The 6005-nt window shown below is 34.9% G+C and overlaps 1 long non-coding RNA gene across 1 annotated transcript; it reads right to left on the bottom strand.

The window, feature by feature from the left end:
* Positions 1–1545: 1545 nt before the first annotated feature.
* LOC121229080 (uncharacterized) lies at positions 1546–5724 on the bottom strand. Its single transcript, XR_005926568.1, has 2 exons — positions 4286–5724; positions 1546–2004 (listed from the first exon to the last, which is right to left on the bottom strand). It is a non-coding gene; the product is annotated as an uncharacterized lncRNA (long non-coding RNA).
* Between the last annotated feature and the right edge of the window lie 281 nt (positions 5725–6005).

Raw genomic sequence — 6005 nt, 5'->3', positions numbered from 1 at the left:
GTAAGGTCAGCTATTGATATGACTAACAAATCTTAATTTTGGTATATGATGAGGTTATCTTATAAATATGCATGAATCTATCTTGAAAATATGTTGGATTGGATTGGTTGATGCGGATTGGTCTCGGTTTAAAATTGTAGAGAAGGTTAGATATCTATAAAGGGGTTATATTGAGTTAAAAAAATTAATTCATAAACTCCGGTAATGCCTCGTACCCTATTCCGGCAACGAATACGGGTAGGGGGTGTTACATTTGTTGGTATCAGAATTGCGGTTTAGCCGGTTCTAGGACCGACGTAGCAAATACGGGATTAGATATACTTGCCATTTAAATTATTATTGATAATGTGATATCTCCTGACCATTTAAAATGTGTTTTTCTTATAGTAATGTCATCCGACCGAGCTCAATCTGAGGATGCTGGGAGTCATGCTCCGACTTCAGTACAAAGAGAAGAAACTAGCAATAGAAGGTCTGAGACAGAGGGTCGAGGGGAGGAGGCAAAAATAGCCTTTTTTCAAATGATGAGTGAATGGTTTAGTCAATACTTAAGAACTAACCTTGTAGTGCAGCAAGTTCAAGCTCCCCCTCAGGCTCCTCCACCGGTTCTCGAAATCCCGCAGGGTACAGGTACTGAATCTATCAGAAAATGAAAAGCTCCAGTTGATAAAATCTGAAAATATGGGGCAGAAGAATTCAGAGCTGCAGTTGATGATGATCCCGAATGGGCTGAATTCTGGTTAGAAAATACTACTTGGGTTTTGGAGGAATTATCTTGCAGACCAGAAGAATGTCTGAAATGTGTCGTCTCACTGCTAAAAGACACAGCTTATCATTGGTGGAATACTAAAGTTTTAGTTGTTCCGAAAGAAGAAATTACATGGGAGTTCTTTCAGAATGAATTTAAAAAGAAATATATCAGCCAGAGGTTCCTTGATCAGAAAAGAAAAAAATTTCTTGAGCTGAAACAGGGAAATAGATCGGTATCTGAGTATGAAAAAGAATTTGTTCGGTTGAGTAAATATGCTCGGGAATGGGTACAGTCAGAAGCCAAAATGTGCAAACTATTCGAAGAATGGTTGATTCGACCGGGGAGAACAGGCCATTCGACAGGGGGATTCTGAAATAGCGGAGGCTTGGTTCGATCAAGCCGCTGAGTATTGGAAACAGGCTATAGCGCTTACTCCTGGTAATTATATTGAAGCGCAGAATTGGTTAAAGATCACGCGGCGTTTCGAATAAGAACAAGAGCCCTCTGTTTATTTATTATTATTTTAGTTTTAGGATTCGAAATTCGAATTAGAAATTAGAGAATTCTATTTAATTTATATTAAATCCATTTATTTAATATTTAATTTAATTAAATAAATTACGGTACTATTTAAATTATTAAATTCGATTTTCTAGTCAATTTGAATATTTAAATTAAATAGTAAAAAATATTAATTTAATTGGAATTGTTAATTGTGTAATGGTTTGGTTTTGTTGGACCCATGGGTCAAATAAAACGGAGCTATTGCTATTTGTTATTTAACTTATTTAACCGCTACAAGATCCACAATTCCATGAGCTTGGGCTTCTGTTGCTGACATAAAAACATCTCTTTCCATGTCTTCGGATACAACCCATAGGGGCTTGCCCGTTCTTTGTACATAAACCCTTGTGAGGCTTTCGCGAAGTTTCAGTAGTTCTTCTGCTTCCAGGATAAATTCTCCTGTTTGTGCCTCATAAAAAGAACTAGCAGGTTGATGGATCATTACCCTGATGATATAACATAATAAAAGGTTCTTCTAACTCACATAATGAGGCGAGAAGAATAGCTAAAAATAGCTAAAGAATAATAAGAAAAAAAGATAGAATTGAACAACCGTACAGGCATTTTTTGTGCATTACATACGGCTTTACAATGGAATTCTCTTTTTTCTTTCATCGAAAAAAGAAAAAGAGAAAATATAGAGAGCGTCTATTAGACCCAGATCACTAAATAATCCAATTACCACCCTTCTTTTTTTTTCGAAAAAGTTCAAAAATACTATGATGGCTCCTGATGTGATCCGGCCCAGGTTAATCGAGTCGTTTCACAAAGTTGCCCGATCGTCTACGAGGAGTAGTTGGAGTTGTCAAAATTGGGTGATTTAGGCTAAGGGTTGCGGAAGCTTTGAGAGGGTTTAGATGAGTGGTTTGGTGTTGATAAATTCGGTTTAGAATAGAAACAAGGTAGGTTAGAAAAAGGTAATTGATGGAGATGGAAAATAAAACTTAAACGTCAAGAATGTTCAATACTAAAAAGTATTGCCCGAGTCTTATATTGCTTAAGGTGAAATTTGTGGAAGGATAGAAGCGAACCTTGACCCAATACCTATATAGAGGTAAGAACCAAAGGTATAAAAATATGGTTGAACGCCACACCGATTCGGTGATAAGTTCAATGGAGTTCGGATTGACACCACTAGCAAGCTAGATAAGTCGCTTCGAGACTCGAACGAAAGAAGAGAGGAGGTAACCTCACAAGAACAAAAGTTCTATTAAGTTTAATTGATCAAATTCTGTAACCTTTTACAATAAACAAGTAAGCTATTTATAAGCCTAAAATGCCTATTGATATTCGACATCTATGTTGTTCACACTAACTTAAATTCTGTTCACACAGGTATTTAACATGTTCACACAAATAGCATTAAAATCCAGTTCATGCTTGAAGATGGTACATGAATTGGACGAACCATCATGATGCTTCACTTGATGCATTCATGCATCCTTAGCCTTGAAGAATCTCCATAATTCCATGAATGTGCAGCTCTTTAATGATCCTACATCTCCCTTGGCTGAATGAGGCATTAATGTGCCTAAAATACTTGAATGGTCATCTTGAAAATGCATGAATCATGCATGAAACGTCCCATGTATTTTCCCCCCATAAATATGATCCATGAATCTTCAAATACATGAACTTTCAGCAACTCCCTCTTGCATGAACGTCCCAAATGCATGTGCTCCTTTAAATGCCATCCATTGAACCTCAATTGTGCATGCACACTCCCATACATTGAACCTATCATGCATGAACCTTGTTTAATTACTCTCCAAATTCAGCTCACCTACAAAAACACATGAACCAAAATTAAATCACATAAAATTCAGCTGAACAAACATTAATATAATTTAGACACACTAATTAAACATAAATTAAATTAGACAAATTTAATAAAGTCTTAACAAGACATATTAAATTCGGCCAAGACACATTTAAAACATGTAATAAGTCAAAACATAATTATGAGCTGTAGTAATTTAAGCTAAATTAATAAATTACTTAATTTATTCAGACATTAAAATAAATGAGTTGAAATAAACTTAAGCCAAGCTCAAACGAGCTAAAGTAAGCTAAATTAAGCTCATGTGAGCTAAATCGAGCTGGGAAAAACTAAGATTGAGCTTGTTGAGCTGAGATTGAGCTTCATCTTGGACTTGGGGCCCTCGTGTTTAGGCCAATCATGATAGCAACGAGTGGTGCCACAACATGATGCGATTGAGATCACATCAGCTCCGTTGCTTTATGTATTTATTTCGTCTGTGATTCAGCAATGGCTTAAGTTGTTTAATAGTTGGCATACTGAATTATATACATAATAGACTGGTTTAGATCGATCCTAACCAGATGATTCTGAATTAGTTCTTTTTCTATTTAATAGATTAATAAAATATTAACCCCTTAGGCTTTAGGCTTAAGTTAAGAAGGAAAGGAAGAAGAGGGATTAAATCAATCTTAATTAAATTGTGGATTGGTGTTAAATCGTTGTTATTGCTATTTGTTATTTAACTTATTTAACCGCTACAAGATCCACAATTCCATGAGCTTGGGCTTCTGTTGCTGACATAAAAACATCTCTTTCCATGTCTTCGGATACAACCCATAGGGGCTTGCCCGTTCTTTGTACATAAACCCTTGTGAGGCTTTCGCGAAGTTTTAGTAGTTTTTCTGCTTCCAGGATAAATTCTCCTGTTTGTGCCTCATAAAAAGAACTAGCAGGTTGATGGATCATTACCCTGATGATATAACATAATAAAAGGTTCTTCTAACTCACATAATGAGGCGAGAAGAATAGCTAAAAATAGCTAAAGAATAATAAGAAAAAAGATAGAATTGAACAACCGTACAGGCATTTTTTGTGCATTACATATGGCTTTACAATGGAATTCTCCTTTTTCTTTCATCGAAAAAAGAAAAAGAGAAAATATAGAGAGCGTCTATTAGACCCAGATCACTAAATAATCCAATTACCACCCTTTTTTTTTCGGAAAAGTTCAAAAATACTATGATGGCTCCGTTGCTTTATATATTTATTTCGTCTGTGATTCAGCAATGGCTTAAGTTGTTTAATAGTTGGCATACTGAATTATATACATAATAGACTGGTTTAGATCGATCCTAACCAGATGATTCTGAATTAGTTCTTTTTCTATTTAATAGATTAATAAAATATTAACCCCTTAGGCTTTAGGCTTAAGTTAAGAAGGAAAGGAAGAAGAGGGATTAAATCAATCTTAATTAAATTGTGGATTGGTGTTAAATCGTTGCTATTGCTATTTGTTATTTAACTTATTTAACCGCTACAAGATCCACAATTCCATGAGCTTGGGCTTCTGTTGCTGACATAAAAACATCTCTTTCCATGTCTTCGGATACAACCCATAGGGGCTTGCCCGTTCTTTGTACATAAACCCTTGTGAGGCTTTCGCGAAGTTTCAGTAGTTCTTCCGCTTCCAGGATAAATTCTCCTGTTTGTGCCTCATAAAAAGAACTAGCAAGTTGATGGATTATTACCCTGATGATATAACATAATAAAAGGTTCTTCTAACTCACATAATGAGGCGAGAAGAATAGCTAAAAATAGCTAAAGAATAATAAGAAAAAAAGATAGAATTGAACAACCGTACAGGCATTTTTTGTGCATTGCATACGGCTTTACAATGGAATTCTCTTTTTTCTTTCATCGAAAAAAGAAAAAGAGAAAATATAGAGAGCGTCTATTAGACCCATATCACTAAATAATCCAATTACCACCCTTCTTTTTTTTTCGGAAAAGTTCAAAAATACTATGATGGCTCCGTTGCTTTATATATTTATTTCGTCTGTGATTCAACAATCCCAAAGTTTCTTTTTTTTGAAAAAAAAGAAAGAAAGAAATAGGCTTTTTTTTGTACTCTTTTATTTTATAACATAAATATTGTTATAAATATTGTTAATAGCCTCTGGTGTGAAAAGAAAAAAAGTTTGTGACGCTGAGATGGGCCCACGAAAGCTAAGATAAAATTGGAAATGCCCTTTCTCTCATACTACTCTTTTGATACATAATCTAATGTTTTGAAAAAAAAAAGAAATAAAAAAAATATCATATCGAAATCGAAGTGCCATGCTATTATTACTTACTAATTCATATTTCATATGGCGAAGGCATAGTCTTCTTTTTTCTTTCCATGAAATAAAAAAACTCATTGGCGCCGAGCGTGAGCGAATGCTAGACGTTTGGTAATTTCTCCTCCGGCCAGGAGAAAAGATCCCATTGAAGCAGCCAATCCCATGCATATTGTATGCACAACTGGTTGCACAAATTGCATAGTATCATAAATAGCTACTCCGGGTATTACCCATCCGCCAGGAGAGTTTATAAACAAATACAGATCTTTGGTATCATTCTCTATACTGAGATATACCATAAGACTGCATTTCCTAATGATACGTAAGCAAGGCATTTCTTGTCCTTTATAGAGAATATAGACCATAGCTATATTGTAACCAATAATTTATCTTATTACTTGGGGGAGGAACAATAGTATTTCATTGCTGCAAATATGGATTATTGAAAAAAAAATAAGACATGTATTTGGATATTTCCTTTCAACTACAACAATATTCTAGTATTTATTTGACATGACATGAATAGTTGAAGGGAATTCCCCGAAGAGAAAATGGATTATGGGAGTGTGTGACTTGAACTATTGAT

Source organism: Gossypium hirsutum, chromosome A05 (genome assembly GCF_007990345.1).
Source record: "Gossypium hirsutum isolate 1008001.06 chromosome A05, Gossypium_hirsutum_v2.1, whole genome shotgun sequence".
Lineage (NCBI taxonomy): Eukaryota > Viridiplantae > Streptophyta > Magnoliopsida > Malvales > Malvaceae > Gossypium > Gossypium hirsutum.
The sequence above is the reverse complement of the archived record's forward strand: the minus strand, read 5'-3'. Positions and strand labels throughout refer to the sequence as shown.